The 11,261-nt window shown below is 38.8% G+C and overlaps 1 long non-coding RNA gene across 1 annotated transcript; it reads right to left on the bottom strand.

Annotated features, from left to right (window-relative positions):
- Positions 1-667: 667 nt before the first annotated feature.
- Positions 668-6,217, bottom strand: LOC144967068 (uncharacterized). The gene is made up of 2 exons (XR_013644317.1): positions 4,779-6,217; positions 668-4,728 (listed from the first exon to the last, which is right to left on the bottom strand). It is a non-coding gene; the product is annotated as an uncharacterized LOC144967068 (long non-coding RNA).
- Positions 6,218-11,261: the final 5,044 nt, after the last annotated feature.

Genomic DNA, 11,261 nt, shown 5'->3' with positions numbered 1-11,261 from the left:
AAAATACAATCACAAACCAAAGAAGCAGGATAGGCTAGTAAAGAGAAGAAGAAACGACATCACTATCGGATCGTACACCCATGCGAACATCATAGGTATATGATTCAAGGGTGATGCTCCCATCCAACCACCCGCGCTTTACAAGAGGTCCCTGACCAACAGCAACACGTAATATGTAGAACGAAACATGACGCCTGTTAGGCAATATTACAATTTTTTCGTACAGACAACGCTGTTAATGGTCAGATACTCATTTTTCACCTGAGTACGGTGAGAGAATGCGAGTAAAGAGTCTTTTCCAAGGACTCAACTATGCGCAGAACGAGGCTCGAACCCAGGACCTTCCGATCCGAAAGCGAGTGTCATGCCACAAGACCACATAGCCGCAAAAAAAAAAAAATTCCCTTTATTCGTCCCATAAGGGAAATTTGTCTCTAGGGTCTATTCCAAGAGAAGACTGGAATAACCCAGGCGTCAGCCACAGAGCAGCACCGCAATTAGAGCTAAGGCGAGGTGACTTGCTCAAGGCCACAAAGTGCAGCGGCGGGTGATCGAACTCGGTACCTTTCTGGTACGGAGCAATGACCGTACCACTGAGCTACGCTACCACCTAAAAATCCAACCAATATCAATAATTAAAATAAAAAAAAGAAATGAAACAAACAAATTTAGTTAAGTCACATTATTTTATTTGTTATTTTTATTTCTGTGTAGATCAATAAATTAAAATGCTTTAATTCATCTTCAAACATACTGTGGAATATTTTAGAGTATAATTTCTCTCTCTCTCTCTCTCTCTCTCTCTCTCTCTCTCGCTCTCTCTCTCTTGCCAAGCACCAAGCTTACATTTCTAAAATCACGGACTTCGAAGAAAAACAAATGAATAAAAATAAATAAATAAAATGGAAAAAAAAACAAACACCCCTAAAAATAAAACCAAATTTTTTTTATATACAAGCAAAACGACCCCTCAAAAAACCAACAGAAAACAAAATAAGATTTTAAAAAAAACAAGAAAAAGTCAGCCAACACATTCAGACATAAATCAGTTTATACAAAACATTAGGATTAGTATTAAATGTTAAAACTTTACGATACAGGCTGAAAAAGGGAGAAATTGGATGATCCTTCATTTGACTAGATTTCAATTTTACAATGGCAATTCATAAAACAAGAGTAGGTACCCGCTGTGCATAGAAATTAATTTTGCATGTTAAAAGACAGGCAAAATGCGGCAATCATAAAAAAAGTGCCAAGAAACGGCAACTTCAGTTTTGAAGGAAAACCCACGAATCTGGTGAAAAGCTAAATTTTTGCAAAATTTACTTATTAGTGTATTTGCTTCTGCAAAATTCATCTATTTCTTTGCAAAATATTGAAATTTTTTTTTTTTCCAAAAAACCACGGGGTCAGATAATCGTGCAAAAAGAGAGCAACTCTTGTTTTGTTGTTTGTTTGTTTTTAAGGGGTTTACGGCGATTGCAACACATTTAGGTTATATCAACGCCAGTAAAAAGGAAGAAAATAGGATAGTAAAAAGTTCTAGAATTACAATTAAAGCACCCAAGAAAAAGTAAGACATAGGGGAACTGGGAACCAATAGGGATCAGATGTAGATTTCAAGAGCACTATCAAAGTACTTAGTTTGAGACCACCTATAAGTCTCATCCGGACATAAGCACAGAATCCAACAAAGAGGAATACACTCAAATGCTTACATTATAAATTCAAAATAATAAATGTAATAATACATAACAGAGATATGATTTACAAGGAAAAAAAATATCATCTCCCAAAACAATAACTTTGCATTTGACTGTTTCCCTCCCAGCTAGGACTCCAGCCAGGGCTGGGACAAAACCAAGTAATCTCATTCCAAGACAAAGACAGAAAGCATGTTGGAAAACAGATGTAAGGGGATAGAAGACAAAGTGCCACCTTGCCCACTATGGGTAACCCGTCGATAAAAGAAAGTTTATTTATATCAAATCAACACAAGTTAAAGTGAATGCTCAGCCATGATATTCACAATTTGCGGGACAAAAATAGAAAGGTTGCGCAGAATGCGCACACAGATGGAGAGATGCTGCGGGATTAAGCGATAGCACATGTCCTTAGAGAGAATGTCAACATGGTTTTGCGCTTGTGTCTCTCGTCCTCGCTTCCGGTGAAAACGCGTGCTTAGTTAAATTGTTTTTCAGCGACCTTTAAGTTTTATCGAACCCTGTGTTTAATTCTAAAAATTTTTTTCTCTCACCCCAATAACGTTATATTTTAAAACTTGATATTATTTTTCATTCTTTAATTCTTTTTCATAATTAAGTGAAATCTCCTTATCCAAAGGAAAGATATCCTCAGTTGAAAGTTATGTTTTAAAATTGTGGTCTATACGGTGCGAAAGTTTGGTTAGAGCACCTTCGTTTTTACAACTTATGCTGTTAATTCTATCAATTACCCTGAACCAGTAACATTTTCATGAGCAAAAATGGCGCGATAGTCTGGAGCAAAACCTCATTTCCTCAAGTTGGCAGAACACCCAACAAGAAATGTTTTCAGGCCCCCTAAATCTCACGTCTGGAAATCAAAATTCATTGATTTGATCTCATCTGCATTTCGGTTGACTTTCAACATGAAAGTTTGGCAATATATAACACAAATGACAAACCAAGAGGGTGTCAGGCAGCACGGTGCAAGGTGGAAATATGCAGATTTGATAGAAATAACTGCACCGATTGGCCTCTTCATTCATCTTGGAAACTTAGTCTGTTGAAAGTAACAAAGATATGGTATGGGCCTTCAGCTGACAATGTTGCAATGTGTGTTATGAGCATGAAGAGATTTATAGAACTGTCCCCTAATCTGAGATTTGATGACAAGACTACTCGGTCAAACAGACGAAACAAAGATATGATATATTTGCTCCAATTCGTCGTGGTCTGTTTGAAGAATTGAATAGAAATCTCCAAAGTAATTACCTTCCATCCCAATGTCTGACGATTGATGAGCAGTTGGTACCATGGAGAGGACGCTGTAAATTTTTGCAATACTTCCCAAGCAAGCCGGACAAGTACGGTCTCAAATTGTTTTGGATTTGTGACAGTGAGACAGCCTACCCCCTGCATGCGATACCATACTTGGGAAGACATGGTGAGAGACGAACACATCTTGGGAGAGAAACTGTGAAGGAATTGAGTGTACCATACCATACCTGCCTACTTGAAAATTTCAAATTCAGTAAGAAATACAAAATTCATCAGTAATTCATGGTCAAATTTCAGTAATACTAAAGCAAACAAAAATAATGATCGGTACACCCTTTTATATATGTAAAATAAACTTACCATGTTATATAGAGGACAGCCTGATAAAATAATATTGGGGTTCTTTTCCTTACAAAAAGCTATCACACCATTGTCTTTCCCTAGCATTGAGATTTTTTATTGTAACATGCGGTAAATAATGAAAAAAAATGTATTATTTTTTAATTTAACGTTGTGACCATTTGTATCAGTAATATTTCTTTTATTTCCCAAAGTCCGTAATTGTCCTTACACTTTTGTACCAATTACGGACGTTCCGTAATAATAGGCAGGTATGGTGTACCATATAACAAGACTGGTCGTAACATTACCTGCGACAACTTTTTTACAGATATTGAATTGGCCGACCATTTATCAAAGAAAGGATTGACTCTAGTTGGTACCGTAAGAAAAAATAAGGCTTTTCTTCCAAAGGCATTCCAAACAGGGAAGGATATCAACAAGTTCGACAGCAGCTTTGCCTTTACAGAGGATAAGACCCTTGTTGCATACAAGTCCAACGATAAAAAGCACGTGATTGCACTGTTTATCTATGATAAAAATGGATTTTACACCCTCCTGAAAAAAAGAGGTTGTTGACCAACATTTCAATGACTTTGAACTGCCATCAAACCAACAAAATGAATTTTCATCACCACACACACAAGTCCAAGAAGACTGATCTTGACTTGATTGATCTTGGCCATATTATTGTGGATTCTGCCGGCCATCAACAACACAATAATGGCCAATATCATGATTCATCTGCTCAACCCTCCCAGGTCGACAATTTTCAATTGTATGCTGTCGCTCCCACTCAAACTTCGTCAGAAACTGATGTTTCTATCGCTCATCAACCTGCTCAAATTGCTCCAACTTAACACTCAAATCAGTGAAAAACGTGAACAGTCACAGACTGATTTTTACCAAGTTACCTTAATTGAAACTATTGAAGGGGGTACACATTATGAACTTACCCCCGATCAAACCAGATATTAAATTGTGCACTCGACAGTGACTATTTTTTCACAGTGCACCTTACTTCAGGTGATCAATTTGTCATTTCTCAAGTGTGAAACCACAAAAGGAACCCGTTTCGGATAATGAGGAGATTGGTGAAACAGGATGCAACAAGGAGAATGAAAGTGTTGATGATACTACTGAAATTACGCAACCGCCTGCTTCGGATGCTGTGTGTAATATTAATTTGTTGGATTACTACACTCGGCAGAGCCCAACGCGCAAAAAAACAAAAGTATTATTCCAGGCAACCCAAAAACGGGTCTGTTTTATGTTTTTGTTTTTAAGGGAGAAAATGGGATAGTAAAAAGTTCTGGAATTACAATAAAGCATCCAAGAAAAGGGAAGACAAAGGGGAATTGGTTAAATAAGAAACAGGTGTAGATTCCAAAAGCACACCATCAAAGTACTTATTGTTTGTTTGTTTTAGTGTTTAACGCGCTTCGACACTTCAAGTACTTAGTTTGAGATCACTAAAAGTCTCATCCAGACACAAGCATACGTCTCAACTAAGAGGAATACCATTCATATAATATAATATGTAAACTAAACACAATACAATGCATAACGGATTTACAAGGAAAAAAATATCATCTCCCAAAACTATAACTATACATTCGACTGTTTCCCTCCCAGACAAGGAACTATGGCAAGGATCAGGACAAAACTAAGTAATCTCATTCCAAGACAATTTGATTCAATGTTCAAGCAACAAGGTTATTTATTTCAAAGGACTAAAACAGACTGATTTTAGATATTGAAAATGACTAGATATTGTGGCTGTCATGAATTGTTTTTCATTCCACGAACACACTTAATAAATTATTTTGTATTAATGCTCTACCTTATATGGCAAGTCAAAATGTTTTGTTGTTTTTCTCCCTTTTTTTACAGATCACACACTGGACGTTCATTTGTCTAATATCAATGAATTGTGTAGGAAATGTGGATTGAGATGTCGGAAAGCGACAGATAAGAAAATACCATCCAAGGTGGCTAATAATGTGGACGATATTTTAATGGCCTACGGCATTTGTGTTATAAATGACAGAACAGACACACATTCGATGAACATCTGTAAACCCTGTCATTCCCGAATATCTTATATGTGACCCATCGTATCAAAGCGGTATTATGTCGGGATCCACTCGGTAAGGGAAAGTGAATTCATAGCCACAAATATCCAACTTAGGTTTACTTTCTGTACGTTATGGTGTAGTATAAAGACTATTTCCCGCATTGCAAGAACGGAGCATTTCTCATCATTCTATCTCTAAATTCACTTTTTGGGGTCTGAATCATCCCGACATAATACCGTTTTGAGACGGAGGGTCACATATAAAGAAAAATGGCCTTTCAGATTTTATGATTCAGGAGAACAAATAAATGTTCCAGGTCAGTGAACGAATATGGACAAAATTTTCAACGAAAATTTAAATGTTGTTGAATATTCTGTTTGTATTCATAATAAACATTTGAAAAATATTGGATTATTTTCGAGGAAGACTGAAAGGAAATCTGCTGTCCTCAATAAAAGACTGGCTGCTAAACTTGACCAAAGCACATCACAACTCATTGCAGGATCATCTCTTTTACCACAGACTCCAATAGAATGATCACAACCACAGACTTGTAGACAACCATCGCCATCGCCATTGACCACGACAGGACCATCTCTGCCACTGGAAAGCAGGATCATCTCTTTTACCACAGACTCCAATAGAATGATCACAACCACAGACCTGTATACAACCATCGCCATCGCCATCCACCACGACAGGACCATTTCTGCCACTGGAAAGCAGGATCATCTCTTTTACCACAGACTCCAATAGAATGATCACAACCACAGACCTGTATACAACCATCGCCATCGCCATCCACCACGACAGGACCATTTCTGCACGAAGCAGATACCTTACCCAACTCAATAGATGATACAACCACAACTGTATACAACCATCGCCATCGCCATCCACCACGACAGGACCATTTCTGCCACTGGAAAGCAATGGAGAACCATCACCACTACAATTTAACGACTAGTCAATCACGCCAACAGCCTGTTGAGTGACAAGGGGTTCAATGTAGTTTCTGTTACTTGTGACGGCAGTTTTGCGAACCAAGCCACTGCTCAAATTCTTGGATGTTCTATGTCATTCGATAACGTACAGATAACAAAGCAAAAGAAATATTTTTTTTATATTCGATGCCTGTCATCTTTTGAAATGTGTAAGAAATTGCCTTGGAGACATGGAACGTATCAGTATCAAGCACAACAATCATGAATTCAACTGGTTTTATATTGCCTCACTTCACAATGTCCAGTTAAAAGATGATCTTCATTTGGCAAACAAGCTCCGGACAAGACACATCGATTACATGACATCTAAGATGAATGTAAAACTTGCAGCCCAGATCCTGACCCCTCAGTTGCTGATGCCCTCGATTTTTTACGAGAAGATCTAAAGCATCCCGATTTTGTTGGTATTGAAGAAACCAATAACCTAATCTCCAATATTGACACACTATTTGATAGCCAATTTGTCGGAATTCCAATTGTTAGGGGGAATAAAAGCAGGATGGACGCAATTAATCTTCATCCAAAACTTGAAACGTTAGGATCACTTTATAACTACATCAACTTTAATGAATCGCTACAAGTTATTGTTAGTTGATTTCCGGTTCAACTGTTTTACTTTCACTTTTGACACTTTCGTTTTGATCCAACATGTAAAACAACATCAAGAAGAATAAATCATGACATGGAACCAATCCATCTTGAATCGTTAGTAATTTCAACCCATCAAGGTAAATAAATATATCATATCTCACAAACACGGCAGGCAAGGCTTTAATTAGAAGAAAGACGTCATTTTTGGGGTTTCTGGTGACAATCGCCTCAATCTAAAAAATTTGCCAATCTCTTCTTTCAAGATCTGCCAACCCAATGAAATGCATCCTTACCTACAAAATGTCACAAGACCATTTGGAAATGTATTTCAGCCATCTGCGTAGAAGAGGTGGGTCTAACAACAATCAGAATGTGCTATTACTGAAATGGGCATTGAGGGGTGCTTCTTCACAACAGTTTCTGTCCGTCTTCAAATGTCAACTGCGTAGAACCTGCTGAGCCCAGCGGCTACATTTTCATGAACAATTCTTCCTTACCAGATGGAAGCAAGTCGAGACATCAGTTTGCAAATCTTACAAATTATAAATTCACCTTCTGAATTTCATGAGAATACTTTGTTTTACATCACTGGTTTCATTTGCCAAAGGATGGCCAAACAAAGTAAATGTACCAAATGTGCTGTTGAGCTGTGGACGTTGGCCTTAGAAATTACAGACCTGGATTCTTTTCACCATTCAGCGTAAGTTTGACGCAAAAATAAAGGGGGTCTTTTGGCGTCGAATGATATCATGTATGAAATCATCACTGTGGCTGATAGACAAATTAAAATGGAACTAGTGTCATCAGGAAACCCTGTTGCCCCAATGAGCAAAACGATGTTGTACAGATTGCAATCCACAGTTTACGGAGAAGTGCGGAGCCATGTCTTTGGAGATTTAGCCTCACATTAATAGCACACTTTCTATACAAGGTGGGGAATCTTGTCCGAAGACTAAAGCTGAAAACGCAGTTGGAAGAATGGTGTGCAAGGGAGAGACTACTTGTATTGGCTTCCAATCTTGTAGACCTGACCTTGTCAACAGGAAGCCAAAAAACACTACATCAAAAAGACTTTCGATGACCCAGTAGGTGGTGGAGAGCTATTTTGCCGTAATGACTCGACTTGACCTCTTCAACAAGCCAGCACAAATTTGGAATTGTGATGAAACAGGTCTCCAGTTCCCACATATTGGCAAAGAAGGGTACACGAAGGATCATCGCCAGATGTGGTCCATCGAAAGAAAGTATAACCACGCTTGTCTGTATCAGTGCAGCTGGACAAGCAATGCCACCCCTATGTGTCATTAAAGGAAAAACAATGAAGCTAATGATGCACCGCATGGAACAGAATGGGCACATCAACCTAACGCATGGATGGTGAACGAACTGCAGTCCAGAAAGACCACAACTTCTTATACTAGATTCCCACTACAGCCATAAAGTCATCGACCTGTTGGAAATTGCAAGGGAAGAGTAAATTGAAATTCTATAGCTTACCACCTCACACAACCCATGCTCTTCAAACATTGGACAAACTTATCTTCAAGCCTTTCAAGACTGCATACAGGAAGCGCTGCACAGAATTCCTAATGGCAAATCCAAAGAATACTATCAACAAAGTCACCTGGCCTCAAATCCTGAGGAAGCCATGGGAAAACACCATGGACTGAACACAATCACTGAGCCAAGCATTTGCAACAACAAAGATATTTCCATTCGACCCAAACAGAATCCTCTAGACTCAGTACTTGCAGCAAGTACACCATCACCTGCCTTAATACTAGCACATCCTTCATCAACATCCCAACCAGCGCCACCATCTCCACCTCCGTCAATGTCCCAACCACTTACACTTCAGGAGCATAACATCTCAAGCAACTCTTCCTTTGATGCCAACATATTTTTGGATATGGAATTTGAAGTCGAAAGCAAAACGGTGAACACTGGTAATCTTCTCGACAGAGGATTCCAGCCATCATCTTCAGAAAACTGGATAGTTGAAGTTAACGACGAATTTGATGTCCCTTGCCTTTATTCATGAAAAAATTAATTTAGATTACTCTTATAATGATTCAGAAAATGGCTTGTCATTAGTTTCTGATGGTTCCGACCTGGATGAGGAAAATACCCCTCCTTGGAGTGACCCTACCCCCCCCCCCCCCCCACCTCCCCCACTGAGTTTTGTCTAAGGTGTTGAGTCAACCATAGGCCTGTCATTTAATCAATTTTCATCTTGGACTCGGGTTGATAGAGGTGAATCGCAATCTACACGTGCTAGATGGCTTTGCAAACCAAGCTCGTACTGCTCTGCATGTATGTTGGATAGCAAGACCGGGCTGGATGGAAGAAAGTACTGTCTGGCTTCAAAAGTGATTCACACGAACTCGGATACAAAAATTCTGGGGATCCATCTGATTTCAAGACTAGATTGTGAGTGAACCATACACCAGCTGGAATGACTCTTAACTATGTCGGTAATCATTGTCTCCATGTTATATTCCATATGGCTGGTGACATTGTCCACGTGATAGTGGTGATAGTGACAATAATATGGACAGCGGTGGTAATAGTACAAGTACTAATAACGTTGATAATTTCATCAAGTCTGTGGATTACAACAATGGATGGAGGCGAGCACAGCCAAATGAAGAAATGCCCAACCATTTTCCCTTTCATGGAGTTTCTGGTCCAAAATATTGCTGTGGTGAAAGAGCTACCCCTTTCACAATCTTACAACAATATTTCATTGTGGACATCATTGATGATCTGATCCATCAAGTAAATATTTATGCTGATATAAGGAAAACAAATAACCTAAGCAGTAGATACTTTGCTGCTTGGTCACCTATTGGGAGATATGAACTTTATATATTCTTGGCAGTGCTTATCAACTTGGGCTTGGATCCAAAGCCCTTTATTTCAGATTACTGGTCAATTAAACATCATGGGTACACACCTGGTATTCGCAAATGTTTAGTCGAAATCAATTTCATCATTCTATGCTACATGTTTGTGAGCCTGTTTGCAAGGTAAGACAAAACTCGAACCCTTCATAAATACTCTTGTGCTGAAGTTTGAAGGATGTATTCTACCAATTTGAAAATGTATCTATTGACGACATGGTGATAGGTTTCAAAGGCAGGTTCAAACACAAACAGTACAATAAATCAAAGCCTAAAAAATACTACATCAAAACATTTGGACTATGTGACTCCGCGACGGGCTATGTTTTCAACATCCTCACTTACTTTGGAGCAGACACATCATACAATCCACACATAGATGCAGACTCACAGCAAGCAGTCAAAGTTATTTCCACGCTCCTGACACCCAATGTTAGATCTGGACACCACAATTTCCCAGACAGACTTTATAAATCCATGCCACTCATTAACTTTTACGCAAGCACAGACACAACTCCACAGACACACTAAACATTGACAGAAGAGAATTTCCAAATGAAATAAAATCTTCAAATTCAAAACACATGGAAGAGAGATGGTTTTACCATGTAGAAAAAGATTTACTTCTCGTCCAATGGAAAGACAAAAAGTCAAAAAAAGCGTGTTCTGTTGTGTCAACAAAAGGTCAAGTTCAGTCAGTTGAGAAGGAAGCAGCCTTGTGATAAAACCCCAAATCATCGACTACTACAACTACAATATGAATGGTTGCGACAGGGCTGACCAGATGCTTTCGTATTATAGCACTCACAACCGAAAGACAAGGTGTCGGTGGCGTAAACTCTTACATTGGATCTGGAAAGTATCCCAAGTGAATCCCACCATATGATCACATTCTCCTACAGTCCACAACCAGGTAGACCGAAACGCGTAATAACATCTCGCAACCTGCGGGCCATCGATATTGTTGCCTTCAACGACCAGATCAAAGAGGACCTTGAAAATTGCCAACACCAAGAACACAATAATCCTGCTGAAATTTACAATGCCTGTCTCCGTGCTGTATTGGATCTAGGATTGTCTGATCGACCTTCTGCACCGTGGATCACTGCTGACATACAGCCTTCTAAACAGCATCGACATGAGGAGATGGCTTCAAACAAACAACCAAGAGGACCGTGTTATTTACAATCAGTGTGTCAATGACGTAAAAAAAAACAAAATTATTTCTGAAAAGGGATTGTATTATAGTAGTCATGTTCCACCTCTAAATCCCTATTCATTGTTGTTAACGAAATGAGTGGTAAATTAAAAGCGAATGTCATGCCAGGCAACATTGATAGAAATATTTTACCAGACGTGTTTGTA

This window comes from Berghia stephanieae, chromosome 3 (genome assembly GCF_034508935.2).
Source record: "Berghia stephanieae isolate SIO BIC M18660-M18661 chromosome 3, UCSD_Bste_1.3, whole genome shotgun sequence".
Classification (NCBI taxonomy): domain Eukaryota; kingdom Metazoa; phylum Mollusca; class Gastropoda; order Nudibranchia; family Aeolidiidae; genus Berghia; species Berghia stephanieae.
Note: the sequence above shows the minus strand (reverse complement) of the source record. Positions and strands in the feature narration are given on the sequence as shown.